General features: G+C 43.2%; 1 protein-coding gene across 5 annotated transcripts in view; it reads right to left on the reverse strand.

Annotated features, from left to right (window-relative positions):
• The window catches only part of Plcb4 (phospholipase C beta 4), a 359,286-nt gene that overhangs the window by 279,551 nt on the left and 58,982 nt on the right, over positions 1-20,753 (reverse strand). For 4 of the 5 annotated variants that reach the window (XM_026788464.1, XM_026788462.1, XM_026788465.1 and 1 more), the window contains exon 2: positions 335-404. The gene's annotated coding sequence lies outside the window, so the exon portion shown is untranslated. Of the gene's footprint in view, positions 1-334; positions 405-9,114; positions 9,240-20,753 lie in introns of those variants that run through there. The other variant, XM_026788463.1, reaches the window with a different exon arrangement.

Below are 20,753 nucleotides of genomic sequence, written 5' to 3' on the forward strand. Positions count from 1 at the left end.
CAGAATTAAAAATCTCAAAGACTGTAATGTTAAAACAGGAAAGTGAAAGTTAGGTCATAAATCTAAAGACATTGTAAAGGGACCCAATGAAGGAAAGGATGTGCAGAGGCCCTGGGTGGGACGGGCACAGCAGGGAGTGAGGGACAGCACTTGGCAAGGGTAGCCAGCAGGGTGTCACCAAGGTGGGTAGTAACAGAGGCAGACGCAACAATGAAGGTATCATGCCAGACCACAAGACCCTTGTTAGCGCTTTGGCTTACATTCCAAACGAGGCAGGAAGCCACTGAGGGTTCAGAGAAGAACAATATCATCAGACAGATTTTAAAAGACTCACCCAGGCTGCTTGGTGGAGAATCCTCTGCAGGTGGTTGACAGCATGCACAGAGAGGCTAGTCGGAAGGTTCCTACAGAATCCAGGCAAAGGAAACCAGGGTTAGACCAGAAGGCAATGGTCAGGGTAATCTAAACTGGCTGCCTTTGGGACACATTCTCTTTGTCAAATAGAACCATACACTGACGAACTGGGTGGCAGTATTTGAAGGCAGACATTGGCTTTGTTTGATTGGGTTCCTCTGTTTTGGTTTGGTTTGATTTGGTTTGGTGTTCTCTGCTAAACTGCTGCTTTCACTTACGTCTTGGACACTGCCCAACAGGTTTTGTGTTTAAGGCTTGGTCCTCAGCTTGGTACTAATGGAGCCAAGTCGCTAGGTGGCTGGGGGTGTGCCAGCAAAAGAAATATGTGACGCTGCCTCTGTCTCTATTTCCCAGATGCTGTAGGAGAACAGCTTCTCCAGCCAATGCTCCTGGACTTGCTTTCTGACTCACAGGAACAAAGGCAACGGGACTGAGTGACCATGGGACCAAACTTTGGAAACTCTGATCCCACCCAGAAAAAAAAAAAAAAAATAGGCATTTGTCTAGCGAGGAGCAGCTGCCTAAAGAAATGCTCAACAAAGCTTCAAATTTATGTTCACTGGGAATGTTGGTCACGTGGCTTGTGGTTATACACTAATTTATACCTCCAGGCTCTATGCTCAACTAGCCCATACTCAAGACATTTCTCTGTTTTTCCTACTGAGAATACAGGGATTTTCATATTCATTTTTTTCTCCCTCTCGTTCCCTCCCTTCCTCCCCTCCCCTCCTCTCTCCCTCTTCTATCCCTCCCCCCCCGCCCCGCTCTGGGGCAGAGCACAGAGTACATCCCAGATGGTTTTGACAGCTCTGGCCTCTAACTCAGCAACACTACCTTATCAACCGCAGAGCAAATGATGACCCAAATCGCATATTTTCTATGATGCCAACACTCAGTCCCTGTCTCCCAGAGAGCTTTCTATAGCGCTCTACCTGGGGCTCCCTTTCCACTCCCTATGCCTTCATTGCACTGGAGTACAGAAGGGGATTCTGCTACTCTCACTTTAGGGCTCCTGTAATACTCTCCCAGCCTACAAAGGCCTCCCCTGCCTCACTTGCACAGCTTTTCCTACGTGCATTTATCTATGCACTCTGCCCACATTCTGGCCTCTACAAATCACTCCCTTCAGGCCCCACACCACATGCTCATTCTGCACTGCTGATTTGAAAACACATGCCAACTGGTAGTGACTTTACAGCCTCCACTTAGACAACAGAGCATTTCATACATGTTATGTCTCAGGAAGTGACAATGTCCAAAAAAGACAGTTTCGCCTCAGGTCAAACTGGACTCAAGAAGGATTTTTTTGGTGGTTAAACAAAAGACAACATTCCTCAGGAACTTTTGAAATGGGTTCACATTTGCAAGAGAGTTGCTTCCCTTGCCTCTGGCAGAAGGGACATAGGGTTCTCCATTGGCATATGCCTTTGGTTGTATATCCAAGTCCAGGCAAGCCTCTGGCCTCCCCCAGTCCCTGTTCACGCCTCTAGGCTCCCCCAATCCCTGTTCACAGGTACCTGTTAGATGTTTGAAAGCTCCAGCACTAGCATCTCACCTCCTTCTCGGCCAGGAACCCCAGGCCTGCCTCAGCTCAGGGCTTTCTTCCCTTCAGCTACTGCCCTCCTTACACTACTAGTCTCGCTATTCTCTTGCTACTCTCCCTGGTCTCTCTTCCCTTGCAGACAGCCCTTGGTCATGCCCAGCCTACTTTGTTTTTCTTTCTGCTCTAGATTCTTCCAGATGCATCTGGTTGTTCTCTTTCTTATCCACACTACCTGATCACCACCCCCACCCCCAATCAAGAAGGGGCCATTTCGGTAGTTTCTTTATGGAGTCCCTCACATACAATACACAGTGACTAAATTACTTATTTTAATGACAATAAATAAGCTGAAACAACACTGCCCCCCTTTATCTGGTTGCCTGAAACTGGGTACTGAAAAAAACCCTAAGAATTCTGGAGTATCGTCTTTGAGTAAGACAGAACCAAAGTTATTTCCTACTCCATCTTTCTGAGTTCCCCCTGCCATTTTGACTCATCCACTAATGCTCTTTTTAGACAATCAGCATGCCACAGAAAAACAAAACTTACATCTAGGCTCATCTCATAAGAATGGGATGACAAGCACATGACATCTGAAATCATAATCAAGCCAGTATTAGGCTCACACTTAAACAAGTCACTGGCTTTATGGGACAATAATTGGAAATGAAACGAGCAGTTCTGGGCTGCTGGTCATAACAGCTCTGCCATGACTGAGATCTCAGGGTACAGACAAGGGGCCACAGGATGACAGAAGCAAAAAGCAGGAAAAACGATGGCTTTTAGTCAACCACTTAGGTTCCAAGCAGAAATCCCTGCTACATTTCAAAACATCACACTTCCTCAATCTTGATGTACCATGTCCACTGGGGCAAGACATCACCAACTCACTTCTACCAGGGGCAGAACATGCCCCAAGAAACTATGCCCTTGTGTTCCTCAAAAGAGACATGGTCTCTAAACCTAAGTATTTCCTTTATTAATTCTTTCTTTCTCAAGGCAACTACCTTCTATGTTTAATGGACAAAAATAACAAATTCTTGTGTGTGCCTAACCCAGAAGAGGACAGTCACAATCCTTTGTTTTCTAGAGCCTGGAGCAGAGGATAGGTAGAACCTATGGTTCCTTCAGGAAGTGATATTTGCACTTAGGGCTGAGAAATCAGTTCCAAGTTGCCGGACAGAACAAAGCAGGAAATGAAAAGAGTCTTCTTTCTCAAGGGCAGAGAAGGACTCTGGGCAAAAGGAAGAACAGGCTGACATTGTGGTGTAGGCCTGCCATTTCAGCCCATGAGAATCTGAAGCAGGACGATGGCAAGTTCAAAATCAGTAGGGGAATCAACAGAAGACGACGTCTTGAAAAATAAAATAATGAAGAAAGGAAGGGAGGAATGAAGGGAGGAAACAGTTATACTAGAGAAAATAATAATAATAATAACATTAATAGTGATGATGATGGCAACAACACTGGAAATCCAGGAAGAGAATGGCTCCAGAAAACTTAGAAATCAGAGGTAAGTCACGTGGAGCTCGTCCAGTATAGGAAATGCTGAGTTGGATAGGCAGGCAGTGAGCATTCCTTCAAATAATCCTCAGTATGCAAATAATTCTGTGTCTCCATTTCTCTGCCAACACTGATCATGGTTGCTTTAAAACCACATGCCTTCCAGAAGCCCCTCAAAATAAAAAATCCTCAATAGCACACACTCATACCCCTCCGAACCACAGACGACTACGGGCCAGACAAAACAAAGGAGTATCTCTTGGGAGATCACAAACAGTTGTGATTAACACTTAAGCAGAAGTTTCCAGAATAATGGGTACTGAGGGACGTGGTAAAGTAGGTGTCAACAAAGGGAGGGGCGAGTTGCAAATTATACTCTTCCTGCTCAGACAGCTACTCTTTTTACTCTTCTCAAACCTGGCCCTAGGGCTGGGTTGACCTACAGAATACAAAGGGACTTGTCGTCCAGGTCTCCCAAGTCCCATTGCTTCCTTCTTTCCTTCCTTCATTTATTTATTGAGTTTTTCAAGATAGCATTTCTCTGTGTAACCTTCGCTGTTCCGGTCCTGGAACTAGCTCTTGTAGATCATGCTGGCCTTGAATTCACAGAGATCAGCCTCCCTCTGCTTCCTGAGTGCTTGGAAATAAGGCATATGCCACCACCACCAGGCCCAAGTTCCATTCTTTTAAAAAAAATAATTTATTTAACTTTATTTTATGTGCATTGGTATCAGATGCCCTGGAACTGGAGTTACAGACAACTGTGAGCTGCCATGTGGGTGCTGGGTATTGAACCCAGGTCCTCTGGAAGGACGGCCAGTGCTCTTAGCCACTGAGCCATCTCTCCAGTTACCCCCAGTGCCATTCTTCAGGATGTTGGTGACTTCTGCTTTTACACATTGACAATAGCCCCCCTCAGCACCTAGCCCTCATATGTGAGAAGCACAATCCACATGGCAGGGGCAGCACAGCAAATCTGGACACTCTCCAGCGGACATCCTCACTGAACTCAAATGCTCGTGCTCAGTGAGTCATCTCAAACATTCGGAATGCAAGCCAGTAGTCTCACATGAGGCAGGCCGACCCAGCAGAGACCAGTCAACCCAGACTCCTGAAATGGTTGTTTCAAGTCAGTAAGTTTTGGTGTATTCTGTTTGGTGTATTCTGCAAAAGAGGGCCAAGGCAGTGAAAGACCAGAGCAGCAAACAAGAAAGGTAAGGACTAAAACAGACAGAGTTCCTGCAGGACAGAGAGCCTGGGAATATTTCTAGAATTTGGCACTGAATCTTCAAAAGATCTGATCGAGTTATTGAGCAAATCAAGCTTCTTATTTTCATTAATAAAAGAAAAATGGACTCAAAAAAAAAAAAAGCTCAAAGACCTTCATACTAGAATAGAAAAGAAAATCCCTAAGGCAGGGAAGCAATAAATCTCAGGAGGAGACTAGAAGAGAAAAATGGAGAAAAGAAAGAGAGAAGGAGGTCACACCGTTTGAGTTACACCAACATGGAGGTCATACACAGGACAGACAAGCCACGTTCAGGGAGGGGGAGCTCAGAGGAAGAGGACTGTTGGAAGCCCAAGGTGCCACTGGAGGTATATTCAGGCTCTGCCAAGCATCAGCAAGAAAAAGAGAAAGAAAAAAAAAAAAAAAAAAAAAAGAACTGCTGCTCTTCCCAAAGTCCCCAGTTTGATTTGAGCACCCAGGTCAGGTGGTTTACAAGAACTCCAACTCTAGGAGATCCAACACTATTTTTCTGGCCTTCATGGATGGGAGCACACATAAACACACACACACACACACACACACACACACACATACATTTAAAAAACAACACATATTGATCTATATTTAGAGCACTATACAAGAGGGCAATGTTTCCTATTAAATGTCCAAAGATATTTTTAAACACTGTTTCAGTTTCCTGACATTCCTTAATAATTTTTAGAGTGTGCACAAGCCATATTATCTTAAGTGATAATGACTGTTAAGGATTTACCCTTGGCCTCAAGTCCAGGCATTCCTCCAAAGGCCACTGAGCTACAGCTAAACTTGCTTCACTCCATCTCAAAACCATCAGGTAACCACATAGCCCCCAGCCTCTCCTTCATCTTCCTGCCAAGCTCACTGCTGTCCTTCAAAAGGCAACTCATGGAGCTTCCTGTCACTCACAACCTCCTTGCCTTTTCCTCACAGACTTAAATATACCCTCACTTAGATATACATATACCCCACTATATGCTATAATACTTAAGAACTCTTGTGATAATTACTTGTTTAGACCTCTGCTCTCCCACCATGTTGTGGCTTCCTTGAGAGCACACATCAAGTACTATTCATGTACTATTCATTAGTGAGTGCACATTGCTCAGCAAAGCGCCCAAGTCATGAGGGGCCCTGCAGAGTGACCTGTTCTGTTGCTGTAGAGACTTCTTCTAGGTGCTTGGAATGCTTTTCAGAGCAGCTTTTAAAAACCCTCACAAAGTGGATTATCATTTACTAGAAGGGTAGGAAATTTTAGGAACTAAAGAGGAAAATACATACTTATCTAGAATTAGAATACACAAGATAAATCTGAAATTTCCAGATGGAGACAGACCCAATATATCCATCTGTTTCCCTGCATTGCATAGCTCCCATCTTATACAGCCAAGGACATTATAATTAGCTGTACACATGGCTATAATAAAGCAGTCTCGCATTTTCAATTTACTGCTCATACAGGGCTTCCCCATAGAGTGTGGAAAAGAAAACATTCTAATTACAACTCAAGGCACCTGTTTCAAACACCTTTCGGAGGGCGTTGTCTTATGAGAAGACGTCCTATATGCTGAGTACTCTTGTGGCTCTTGGTCAGCTTACGCTTCGTTATCCTATGTCTTCATAATGTCTCTGGCTCTTGCATTTCATCCAAGTGTTTAGGAAAGGAAAGCCTCTCAGGGTCCCAGCAGGAAGTAGATGGGAACTTGAACACACAACTAAGGGGGGGGTGTAATATGAAAGATTTTTTTATCAGGTATGGCAGAGCTTAGGAAGTTAACCAGGGAGCATGGTATATCTTAGGTCTGAACGAGAGCAGACAAAGCACAGCTGTAGCAGAAAGTCACATGACAGATACGCTAGCTTCCAGGAGGGAGTAGTATTTTCATCTGTCCGTGTGCTGGTAAGAAATCTGAGGGAGCAAGCGCCCCAACCTAACAACTCTCCCCTCATTAATCCCCTTTAGAACCTGCCAGAACGCCACAGATGTAGCGATTAACACCTAGCCTAAGGAACTGGAGGGTCAGATGAGTAATATCCTATGTTGCGCTTTTACTGGCTTCCTAGTCTCACTCTTCCTTTGGAAGAGCACTAGGTGAGTGTAAAACCCTGCCCAGGCGATTAGCATATGGACAGCAGGTACCTGGCAGGCTTGGCTCATATTCTTTTGCTGAGTGTGCATGCAGAAGCTGCTAGTGACGCACCCAGGTCTAACTTCCCAGTGACTCAGTTTCCCTGTGTGGAAGAGGTGTTATTCTATAGCCAACACCCTCCTGTCAGGGAACCTTTCAAGTACAAATACCAGTACTAAGGCTTTCTAAAGTCCTCAGGCCACAACCAGAGATTGGTAGACAAACAGCCCATCTCTTACTGCCCAGTCCAACAACTAGGAAGATTCTGCTGCTTCCTAAAAGCCCCCCAGCACCAGAAAGTCGCTTACTCCCAGTAACTAGCTAACTAGCCCTATCTCTGGTGGCCCCTCCTGAGCACTATTTATACTCCCAAGTTTGGCTCAAACCAGTTTTAGACGACATCAACCTAAGGGAATGTCTATAGTGTTTACTCTGAAGTGAAGAAAAGCATGTTCAATGTGGAACCAGAAAGTCGAACTTCTCAACAGCTGCCTGGCTTTGGCCTAGCTCCACCTGTCAGAAGAGATGCCAGGACTCAGCATTCTCAACTGTCATGTCCCCTCTCAGCATAGACAATCCCGAAGTCCCTGTCTAGCTCCCAAGTTTACTAAAGCTGTACTAGAGAAACAGAAATGCTGCGGTTGACGTGCCAACTGTCACAAAACTCCACTCTTTGCAATAATTCCTAAACCTTAAATTTGAACAGAAAAATGTGGGTGGGGCTGACTGACTGACTTTTGGATGTCAGTAAAATAAATATTAGAAATTAAAATTTGCCTGTCAAATGGCAATTAGATGTGATTCTTTAGCCAAATTTTCTCAATTTGGTGACATAAAAAATTTTCATTCATGAATCTCCCATAAATATCTCTTGACATTCTTTTTGTTGTCTTATCGCTGGAGATAAACTCAGGGTCCAGCCAGAACCAAACAAGTACTCTGCCACTGAAGTACAACACTACCCCTATTGACACCTTTTAAACCCACTTTAATTTCGGTTTGGTTTGGGTAAAGTTTTCTGGTATTTGGAAGAATCCGGGCCAGGTCCTCCTACATAAGAAGAAGGCATTCTATCAGTGAACAACAGAACATCCGTAGCCTTCATATTTGGTACTTGTTCACAAGGTGAACAAATGGGAGGTTGAGGCTTATCTGCATCATTCTGTCAATGTCTTCCTACTCTAATATTTCTTCTTAAATGAAACGGAATATAGTAATCTCAAAGTCTATAAATTTCAATTATTTCAGTTCTGGTCTTGGACTTTATTACATTTTACCCAGTGCATTTTTCTATAACAATGCCTACCTACTCCCTGGCAAAGTTGCTGGACCAATGCATCCCCAAACTAATTCTTAAAAAGGAAGCTTAGGTGCTAGACAGACAGTGGCATATGATGACATATTCCATTTTCAGCTGTCGCATTCAGAATAATAGCAGAGATCATTCCAGTGACCACTCACAAGCATGACAGGTGGCCAAGACTTCTTAGTACTATTCGCAAACAAATTACAGGCAACCTGAAAGCATGGGTGGATGCTGGGGAGGACACTGGGTAGGGGGCAGAAATGACTACAAGGGATTCCAAAGTTCCTACATTGCCATCTTAGCCAGCACACTCATAACAAAAGTACCATGCATAACTACATGGGAAGTCAGAAAACAACAAGGGGCTTTCTGAAAGTTCTTCGGGGGCTCTGGGAACTCTTCCACCAGGTCCTGGGACGCAAGAGGTTGTGGGTGTTAGAAACAGGAGAAGCAGCCTGAGAACCAAGCAGAAGTTCTAAATTTGTAGTTTATAGGCACGATATCTGAAAAATGGTTTCCTTCCAACTTCCTCCACCATGAAGGATGGTCGGCTGTTTCTCTGTGATAGTTGGGGCGCGAGGGGAATGTGATGTCATACAATGTCATTTGCCAAAAAGTTATATATTAAAGTATCACAACTATAAATGTGAACAAAGTACAAGCACTAATTTTATGTATATAAAAATCATAAAACTGCCAAAAGTATTAAATTACCAATACAGAAAATATTAAGTTACTTTAGAAGTGTTCACATGAGTAACTTTGAATTAATGATATCAGTGGTTCTCAAAGGTGGTTACATAACAAGATTGCCTGGGAACCTAGAAAATTCCAAGAGCCAGGACGTACACACCCAAGACTAATCAAAACACCTCTTTAGATTGATAACTAGCAACAACATTATTTGAGGAGCTACTCTTATGACACTGGCATGCAGACAACATTGAGAACTAACCTGGATTGTGCCAAATTAATGCTAAGGAGACTTAGGCAAAAGACGCTCCTCTGACCTTCCTTCGCATATGCTCATCTTTAGCCTGAAGCTGTCTCCTCCACCTGTGTCTATCTGAAGCTGCCACTCCAAGCCACCCTGGGGGAACTGCTACAGACGTCTACAAAGCAGATAAGAGTGAAGAAGAGAAACCGTCGGTGCAGAACATTTGAACCACGTTCAACAGGAAGAACGAGAATGGCATCCATGGTATGTTGACCGGAATGGCCCATCCAGTAACAAGGGAGCTGCCTGACTGAGAGCGGGCTACACCCAGCCATCAACATGCTCAGCTTTGGCCCCTTTCCAGCTGTAATATCATTCAAACATTAAGCCACTCACCTAAACTTTTACTAGCCATGTAACTTGGGCCTACGTCACCTTGAACTTACAAGTGAGTAGGGACAACAGAATCTAAAGAGTAACTCCCACTCAGAAACATGGAAGCACACGCAAAGGGGACTGAGAAATCCATCACATGGGCCCATGATCTGTGGGGAAAGGGTAGACACTCCAGACGGCAGCAGCAGCATAGGCAAAAGTGCGCAGTCAAGAAGCTGAAGTCAGGACAAAAGAAGGGAGGCCAGAGGTCAGGGCTGTGAGACCCTACAGGGCAGCAGCAGGAAGGACCACACTCGGGTCCTCCCTCCAGTCCTGGGCTTCCCAATGCTACTGACAGGTTAGGTGACTTGTTGTACAGTCCAAAATGTTTCCAGATACCACAAAACACTGGGAGGAAAAACTGGCCCCCCTGGAGAAGAGCAGCCTGAGCGTCTTACTTGCAATCTCGTCGAGGACGGACACCTACACCACAGTGAATTAAGCCTAGGATGATGAGCCCCTAAGTCAGTGGGATGTGTTTAAGACAATGGTGAGGTAAGAAGTTTCATTCAGGTCAACCGATGTTCAGAAAGAAGCCAGAAGCCACAGAACTCCCAAAAGCCCTCGTGGTGCAGCACAGGAAGCCATCTAGAACTGTGCAGACTCAATAAACCCAGGGTAGCCTAGTAGGAATGCAACTTTGGAAATATGGCTCCATGTTTTCCTCTGTGTTCTTGGTGAAAATGCCAAGGGCAGAAGGTACGGTGAGGTGGGCAGCTGAAAACTGCCGTATACCTCAGGATTTTGCACAAATACAAGTGACTTTAACTTTTCTTTAAAAATATGCTATGACTCATGCTTCCTAACATGTTCGCTTTATGAATAAGAAAACAGGCACAGAGCTGGGTATAGGGGTACAGACATTTAATGCTGTAATCTCAACACTCTGGAGGCTGAGGCGAGCTCACCTTGTCAAATTCACTTCCAACTGGACGACGACATTTGCTACTGAACACGTGCCTCTCTCACGGTAGGCACAGGTCCTTTTGTCAGTCTGTTAGTGCCATTGCCTTCACAATTTGGTACTTTTGTGTTTGTTCTGATATTTAAAATGACCGGTTAAGACTTGTGTTCAAGTTCTTTCCAGTGTCTGCATGTGCGAGAAGATGGCAACATGCCTCATGGAGAAAGACACATACCTGCGCAAAATACCTTAGAGAGAAGCAACGCCGTGGCTGCACCAAACCCATGCTTTTTGTCATGGTTAATGACACCAGCTGTAACAATTATAAAAAAATTTTTGCATCTTTTTCTTCATTTAGAAAGCTTTTAGAATCTGGTGAGTTTACATGATCCAGTAACCGTATAATAAGCCAAGGAAAAAAGCCATAGCAGTCACTGAGTCCCAGGGCTACCTGCCTGAGGTTCACAGGTCACCAGAGGGTCAAGGTGGCACAACCTAGGTGGGAAACATGCCTGCATGGTTGTCTTCAATACGTGTTTGAAGGTGAGGTCGTCATTCAGTTGTGAACAGAAACTAACAGCCAGGGCGGTATTTTGAAACTTTTTCATAAAAATTTCAGTTGGTTTCATTTCATGTTAGAACTGTTGCAGATAACTGAACGTTACAACAAAGTACATCACTTCACTTGTTGCCAAAATGTACACGCTATCATGGCACAACTTTATTTCAGATTTTTATAACCACACCTCAGCATAATAATCCTCTGAAGCTCTGATTCGTCCTGTTATTTAAACCAGGCGTGAGAGAACACAACTACAGTTATAGTGTTAGAGAAGCTACAGCAGGAGGATTACAAATTCAAGACCAGCCTGGGCTACACAGCAAGAACCTTTGTCAAATTTTAAAAAAGAAAGTGAAAGGGTCAGTGAGGTGCTTCAGCAGGTAAAGACACTTGCCTCTAAACCTGATCCCCAGGGCACAGGTAGCAGAAGGAGAGAAATGACTTCTGCAAGCTGTCCTCTGACTGCACACAAAGACCATGGCAGATGCAAGTGTGTGTACGCACACACACACACACACACACACACACACACACACACACACACACCTAAAGGCAACTTAAAAAATTTAAGAAAGAAAATAAAAAGTGAAGGGAAATGTTCCTTAGACTCCAGCAGTCAAAGGCATCTATCCGATGCTTCTCATTCTACAGACAAATGACCAACAGAAGGAAAGGAAAAGAGCTGCTGAGACCCCACCACCAGTCAGAAATAGGCCCAGGGCTGAATCATCATAATACCTAACATGGGTTCTGCTTGCCTCCCACCCACTAAATCACAAGAATAAAGAGCACCTCCTGCCCGCAAGTATGGCCAACACATGTGGATATATGAACCCCAAATTTAAACACTAAAATGTGAGCTTTGTAAACATAAGCAGAGGAAAAAGATAAAGACAAAAAAAAAGACATTGATTCATCTTTACTGATGGATAACAGCAAAGTTAATATTTATTGAGCTTTAGTATGTATCAGGTACTTTTCCAAGTAATTTGTACATATTGCTTCATTTATCTTCCAGTTTTTAGGCATAATGAAGGACCTAATTTCAAAGATGAGAAAACAGAGGTCTGGTGAGGTTGAATGGGTACCAGAGATCTGTCTTAGTTAGGTTTCCATTGCTGTGATAAAACACCATAACCACATACAACCCAAAGGGGAAAGGGTTTATTTCACTTACACAATCTATCTATCACTAAGAAAAGTTAGGGACAGAAGTCAGGGCAGGAACCTGAAACAGGAACCAACACAGAAGCCATGGAGGAACGCTGGTTACTAGCTTGCTAGATAAGCCCATTTTCTTATAGCATCCAGGACAGTTTACCCAAGGATGGCACTGCCCACTGAGAACTGGGCCCTCCCATATCAAGTATCAATCAAAAATTGCCCATAGTCAAGTCTGATGGGGACATTTTCATCAGTCTTCCCAAGTGATTCTAGCTGGCATCAGGTTGAAACAAAACTAACTATCACAATTCCCATCAACAGGAGGTGGTAGCAGTGGAATCTGCACTGTGTGAACTTTACCCAGAGGTTATGTCCTAAGGGCTCAAGGCACTGGAAAGGCTGTTCCCATTTTTCCATTTGACAGGTGAAGAAGCTACGGGTCACCAAGATCCTGTATCTCATTATCAGGGACCCAAGAGAAGACTAGAACCCAAAGTTCCAGTAGGATGGCTGACTCGACCAGGTTTGGAATCTGGTCTGAAAAGGTAAGAAAAAGGACAGGAAGAGGAGGAAAGTGAAAATGGGGTTATCAGCAAACCAGCCACAAGGTCAGGAGGTGGAGTGAAAAGCAACAGCTAGACAGAAAGCAATGCTTGTGTTCCGGGGTCTCCAGCAACATCTCAGACCCGGAGTAGAAACCAGTCAGGGCTCCTTGAACCATGGAAAATCATCAAGACAAGCTATTAATGTCACCCCAAAGTGTCTTCTAATTTAATGTAATTTCATGCTGCTATGAACCAGCCAGAAGGCACACACTGAAGGGAAGAGGCTTAGAGACGGTGAGCTGCCTTCCTGAGAACTCCTTGGAGACTGCTTTCATGGAGAGTTGCCTTATTTCCTCATTCCACATCAGCCCGCCAACATTCTGATGGACATAAAGAATGTCCTTAGTTCAAAGATGCACTGAGCATGCTCTCCTTGCTTGGGCTTCACATAATTTTCATATCTGACCTTATAATTTGGCCTTATAATTTCTATTTACCCTGAGGAAAATAATTGCCCCCTGTTCCCCAAATAGCTGCCTTTGTGCAAGATCAACAATATTTCCAACTTCTAATATACAAGATCAGATGAGTTTGATCCTAAGCCAGAGAACTAAAGCCGCCACATGTATGCATGATCTGTGAGTATTGTGGTGAAACAATCCCAACACAGTAAGCATCTGCTGTGACTTCTCTGACAGAGCACAGCACCCGCACGGGCTGACAATCCTGCTGCAGCTGAGACTCCTCCCTGCATCAACAGTTACTCATTTGCTTCCAGCCAGCAAATGATGCACTAATGAGAGTAACTTGCCTTCCAAACTCAGAAGAGGAAGGAACAAGCAGCACTCTAGAGTCTACATGCCTCTAAAGGCTACACATGTCTTTCTGGTCTGGAAAGTGTGGATGCAATCCTCAGAGACATGAACGTTTTCCGTTTGAAATCACAAGCCTCGGATTTACTATCTGTGGTTTGCAGGACTGCCTTAAATAGAGTTGGCTCATAAGGCTCAACCCATGCAACGCATGAAAAATCCTCAAAGATCAATGAAAGTTCACACCGCTGGAAGCCACACTTCCTCAAAGACAATAAGAAGAGCTATGATGGGCACAGGCTGCAAGGCATCTTCCAATTGAGTGGCAACACAAGTATAAGAAATTCATCTCTTTCTAAGCTCACCACCACTAAAAACATAATTTTATGTTGAAAATATAACACATACAGAATTACAAAGAGAGATGAGAACAACAAACCAGAGACACCAAAAAGAGCCCCTGAGGTCATATATGGTAGTGAAAGTCAAAACCTCACATCTATGTATAAAAGGACAGTTGTCCTAATAAACAAGAAAATTATTTCTAGAAAATATAAGGAAAGAAGGAAGGAAGGAAGAAAAGGAAGGAAGGAAGAAAGGAAGGAAGGAAGGAAGGAAGGAAGGAAGGAAGGAAGGAAGAAGGAAACCTGCTTGAAGAAATTTTCTTCTTTCTTTGGCATCTAGCTCATTGTATTGTATGGTCACTAAATCAGAAGGGTAAGTTTTAAGGAGGTTAAAAAAGAGTTAAAAAGAGAGCTTTAGAAAGATGTTTTATTGCCACATGGTGGAGGTGCATTTCTTTAATCACAGCCCTTGGGAGGCAGAGAGAGGCGGATCTCTGTGAGTATGAGGCCAGTCTGGTCTACGGAGTGAGATCCAGGACAGGCTCAAAGCTCCAAAGCTCATAGGGAAACTCTCTCTGGAAAAACAAAGAAGCAAACAAAAGATGTTTTATACAAGATGTCACATGATTTAAATGCTGAAATGAACAGATTTCACTATCTCGAACCTTCAGCCCGACATGATTAGAATGAAAGACAGACACAGGAAGGCCCCATCAGTCACCCAGATGTTCCCACAGCTCTCTCCAGCTCCAAAGTGTGGGTGTGTGTAAGCACAGGTAGGGATTTGGCAACCTCCTGCATCACTAAGTCTAGCTTCTTTTGAGGCAAATACTACTTGAAGATTTCAGAAGGGACAGCTCAGTTAGAAAGTGATTCCAGGAAATGCCAGGAGGAGAATAGAGAGGTCAGACAGGGAAACAAGGCAATACAGACTAACATATCCAGCAAGTTGAGACTCTGGGAAATGCTGTCTGACACCCCTGGGGAACCAGGAAAATAGTGGCAAACTCCCCCATCCATCCATCCATCCATCCATCCATCCATCCATCCATCCATCGGCAAGGGGGCTGGAGTCCGACATACCAACTCCTACCCATGGGAAGGAAGGGAGAGACTTCTCAGGCCTTTTGTGTATAGAGCGGGTAGCAAGGAAACAGATACAAATGAAGGGAGCTGAAAATGGTCTTTAAAATCTTCAGCCCCAAGGCAGGGAGCAAAGGAATATATTTGCAAGTCTGGGTTCATATCAGCATCATTATACATCCATAGCCACAGAAATAGCCAACAAGTCAAAACATCTCAGCGCTCTTCATTTGAATGGGTAAACAAAATGTGGTCCATCTGTACAATGAAATAATATCCACTCTTGAAAAGGAAGAAAATCCTAGCACATGCTAACAACACGGATAAACCTTAAGACATAGCTAAGTGAACTATGTCAGCCACAAATAGACAATCCCAATGAGTCAATTCATGGAGAAAGAAAAAACTAAATGTTGCCAAGAGCAAGGAGGGGGATTTAATTACAGAAAGCTACTGTTCAATAGACACTGTTTCATTTTTTAAAATTAGAAAGTTCTAGAAATCAATGGTGATGATGGAAGTCCAATAATCTGAATTTACTCAGTGCTACCCAACAGTTTTCTTAAAAGTACACAACACACATGCACACACACGCATACATGCATCATACACACACAAACAACAATAATAAAATAGCTAAGGTAGAAGAAATTATGTGTGCCTTAGCACAATAGAGGAGATGCCAAGAGTTTCACATCATCAGACGACCTACAATGTCTACAACACAATCAAAGACTTAAAAAAAAAAAAAAAAAAAAAAAAAAAAAGATCGGGAGAAACAGGTGAGGCCCAGGGGAAAACCGCTGATGGGAAGCAGGCTATGAAACAATAAAATAGAGATATACTCAGATTTTTAGGGTTTTTTGCTGTTTTTTCTGGTTATAAACATAATCTGCAGCAAAAGCTTGAGACACACACAGAGGAAGCGCTTCTTACTAATGACCCCTGGTATGATGTTGCTCGTAGGATGTGTGGCAAAGAGCCCGAGGCACAGAGCCCCACGTGCATAAGGGACATCTGGAGAAAGGCTTCCCCGCCCCAGCTACCAGTCACTGAGTTATGTTGCCTTCAACCTAGAGCCCTGGTGCTCTGAATACACAGGGTAATAGCAAGCCCTATGTCCCTGTCTAAGAACACCTTGCAACACAAAGTGTGGGCCACACATACATCCGGAGCATCAGCAGCACTAGGGAGCCTAGCACGCACAGTGTCTAGACATTCCGGATACGCCCGTGTATCCAGACCTGCATTTCATCAAGACCGTGGGGTGTATCTCATACACCTAAGAATTTAAGAAGCACCGTATTAATTCAGCCTCTTGACCTTTCCATCATTTCTATGAAGAGCAGCAGAGAGCTGTTACACCTTTCCGGGCTTACTGCTAAACCGTGAAGCTTCACAAGTTGTTCCTACTGTGCTTCAGCTTCTTACTGTCCACACTTTCCCCTCCCTGAACATTCCCCCAGTGTATATGATGATCCCCGTCATCACTACTGTTCCAGGACAGGTAACACCCCCTCAGATGTTCTCATTTTTTTCTTGTTGCTGTGATAAACACTAGGATTGGAAAGAAAGGCTTAATTACGTCTTACACGTGGCAGTCCACTATGGAGGGAAGCCAGAGCAGGAACTCAAGTCAAGAACCTGAAGCCGAAGGCAGAGAGGAATACTGATCACCTGCTTGCCCACCTGTCTAGAGCTGGCACTGCCCACGCTGTGCTGGATTCTCCTATATTAATTAGAAATCAAGGAGATGCCCCACAGATATGCACACAAGCAAGTCCCATCAAGGCAACCCCCAAGTTCACTCTTTCAGCTATTCTAGACTGTGTCAACTAGGCGGCCAAGACTGGCCATCTCATCAGAGAAGACCTTGGCTAGCTTTCAAATGAAGAAATGTATTTGGCATAGTAGAAATGCTATATAACTGTACACCAATATTAATATATGTTTTTTTCAGATAATGTCATCTGAAAGAATACCACACAAATATGACAGCAAGCAAAATTTTCAAACAATAATGATTTCATTTGCTAGAGTTAAAAAATCTATCAGAAGGCAAGCTTAAATGAGCAAACTGGCTTTCTTGCAAGAATGAATGCTTCTTTTGTTATTCAATTCAATATTCCTGGACCTTTTTTTTAGACCTCTAAAAGAAAAAAAACGAAATGGCATGTTGAGACTCGCTCTGAACGTCTTGTGTTCCCAACGATGCCAGTTTGCTGGGCTTTATATCTTTCTGTCCTCATCTCGCACCAACTTTGTGAGCCACAGCAAGCCCTCGTGAGCGTGATGCAATTCTAAGTGTGTCAGCCGTCTTGCCTTTAGAAACAGAAATGAAACCACACTGAAGCAGCACGCAGTCATGACGGAGGTCATTCAGCCAACTAGAGAAGGAAAATGAAGTGATTTAGGAAGTAGAAGGAGACCAGATCTTTTCAACTCACAGGCATACATGAAAATCTGTGCCTAGGAATTCTGCTCCTAGGAACGTATCCTAACTATACACAAATATGTATATGGTCGGTCAGTGAGAGACACCGCAGCCTTACCTGTAATTGGAATTAAAAACAAAAACTTATACTACTAGGCTACAAGTTAAACAAGCCTTTGTTGCTCACATAAAATTGAGCGAGCCATTGGCAGGTAGGCTTGTCTAGAAGTCTTAGCTAAGAATTTGGAAAGTGTGCACAGTATTGTGCTGCTAGCCTGCGGTCCCGGCTACCTGGAGACAGAGGTAGCAGCATCACAGCCTGAAGGGAAGCCTGGCTCCAGAGTCAGTTCAAGGGCATGGTTCAGGGGCAGACTATAAGCTCTGCTTACAGTTCCCAGAACTAGGAAAGAGAATTGACAATATATATAAAAATTCCTGCTGCTGTTTGCTGTTGTTTCATTGTAAACCAAGCTTTCTAAGTGTGGCCGCTGTAGTCCAGCTGTGATCTTTAACTTCGTATCAGGCTCTCACTGTCCTCTTCGCTTTTCTTCAATTCTTCACAGAGCTCGTCACCACCACACACAAAGTGACACAGAGGTCATTGCTAATCTCCTGCCTGAACACAGCAGTCGTAGAGGGGCTGTCCGTTCTCCGCTCTGTGCCCAGCTCCTCACACTGCGCCCAAGCACACAGAGCATTGCCACAAACGGGATCCAGGAAACAGAGACCTGGCTATAGCGTCCTTGCATACATGAGGGGAACAGACACAGGATATGGGAGGATATTCTGCAAATGCCACTAGTGGCTGTGCCTGGACAGTGAAAACATAAATGCTTTGCTTCTTACACTGATCTATATTATCCAAATTTTATATCATGGTATAAATAACTATATCCTCTTTTAGTTGAGTGTTTGTGTATATATAAATGTGTCTATAAATGTAGATATAAAGTATATTTATATGTGTAAGTACCTATGTTTAATATACACTTATTTAAATAACTATAAGATTTCCCCTTGTTTTGTAATATATGTAAACACCTATATTTGACGATCTAATAAGAATAGTCTTCATTCCACAACTTCCAACTTCTACAAAATGAAAAATAAACTAAAAAAAAACACTATTTTATTCTTCATATCGAGTGTTTAAAAAAGCCCAAGAGAGCCTTTCTTGCTTCTCACCACACACACCCTCGCCACTCAGACACTGACTCACACAGGCTCGGAGCATGGTCCTTAACAAGATGCCCTGGCCCTCCCTCTCTGTCCTATGGGGCATTCTGTGGTTGCACAGGCGGCTCAGCCGGTGTCCTACAGTTCCACTGCCCTTGCGTTAGAAGCAGAGAACAATCCTGAAGACAGCAGAATGGCACCCCTGTGTCCTCCCTGCTCTGAGTGCAGAAGTGCCATCAAGAGGCACACCTGACCAGGAGTTGGGGGAGCCAGGAGGAGGCAGGTTTTCAGGTACCCTTTGAAGAAAGCCAAAAGCCAGCAGGCTGGACTTAACATTATTATTACATTAGAACTCCTATTCCTTATAAATCATTCATAAGATTTAAAATGTACCTTCTGAACAACAGTCAACGCTTCCATATTATGTTCTTTTAATATAAACATTCTATAATTAGTAAACTAAAAAAAATCGGATGCTATTCAAAATCATCTATTGCGAAGGTAATACTTGCCGACTAATAATGCAGAGTGAACTTTGCATAAGGAGATGATAAGTGCAGACAGAATCTCTGCACACAACCAGTGTCAAAAGGGATCAGGAATATCCCAGTCCTTTATATCGGGAGTGGCGGGTGAGGGCTCCCTCCAAGTCTCCTGCCTCAGCACCATAGCTGCTCCCTCTGTACCTTCTTCCTTCCTCTGCCTCTTTACCATTTCCCTTCACTCAAGGTCTGAAAAGAATCAGACAAGAATCCCATTAAAGAGGGGTCTTCTTTGTTGATTTGGCTGATGTCACCCATCCCACTCTGAAAGCTGTGTTAGGATTCCTTAAGTATTTCTTTTAAGATTTAATTCTGCAAGTGACTTTATATATATTTTTTCATTTTATTTATTTATTTATTTACTTATTTATTTATTTATTTTGAGGCAGGGTTTCTCTGTGTAACAATTCTAGCTGTCCTGGATCTGGCTCTATAGACCAGGCTGGCCTCGAACTCACAGAGATCCTCCTGCCTCTGCCTCCCGAGTGCTGGCATTAAAGGCACATGTACCACCACTGCCCAGCATGATTTTAATTTTTAAAGGCAGGAAAACTATCACCCAAAAGGAAAATTATCAGGCATGCCATTAACATTTGTAGAGCATGCAAGCGAAGAATGACTTTCACACATTTAAGTGGCTAAAAAAATATCCAAAGAAGAATAATACTTCGTGACACCTAATTATATGAACTCAAATTCTGTTACTCATAAATATACATGCTAGGATGCTGCCATTCCCATTTGTCTAATTATTGTTAATGGCTAATCTAGGGGCATAACAATGAACAGCTAAAATGAAAATAATATAGCCACAGCATCAAGTACACTCACTTTCTGGGTTTTTTAAGAAAAGGTTTGCCAACTCCAGCTCAGATTCCATGTGGACAATATGACAACCATATTCGTCATTGAATTTTAAGCTTCCATGTCTCAAAGCTTCATATGCATCATTTAAATAAAACGGGGTAATTACATGAATGAAATGTATGCCCCAGCAATGCTGAAGCATGCATGGGCAGCCCGTATATGGCAGTTCTGTTGAACTTGTCCATATTGGGTTTCATGGTCTAAGTTGATGAGGACAATTGACCAGGTCTCTTCCTCAAGAGGGCACCAGATCTCATTACAGATAGTTGTGAGCCACCATGTGGTTGCTGGGAATTGAACTCAGGACCTTTCTGCATATCGGCATTTCCTACCTGTATTTGTAAAAGTGTGGATAAAAAAGCTAGAGAAATGCTCACAATACTGGTAGTTGACTGCTCTTTAGAAAAAACAAACAAACAAAAAAACAAAAAAAAATGAAAAACGTCTGGAGGTAAATAAATCTTTAAACCTTTAATTTTGTTTTTCTATATTTTTTTTCTGTCAAACAGTTAGGTATTACTTTTCTGCTTACTAATAACTGATGGTGTTGCCTGTATTAAAATAATAATAATCTCATTGGTTTCTTTTTTTTCTTTTGTTTTTGTTATCATTGTTGTTTTTTTTTTTTTTTTTTTTTTGAGATAGGGTGTCTATTTGTATTATTGGCGGTCCTGGAACTCACTCTGTAGACCATGCTGGCCTCTAACTCAGAGATCCCCCTTCCTCTGCCTCCCGAGTGCTGGTAATAAAGGCTTATGCCACCATGCCTGGCATCTCACAGGTTTGTTT

This window comes from Microtus ochrogaster, unplaced genomic scaffold, assembly GCF_000317375.1.
Source record: "Microtus ochrogaster isolate Prairie Vole_2 unplaced genomic scaffold, MicOch1.0 UNK3, whole genome shotgun sequence".
In the NCBI taxonomy this organism is placed as follows: Eukaryota; Metazoa; Chordata; class Mammalia; order Rodentia; family Cricetidae; genus Microtus; species Microtus ochrogaster.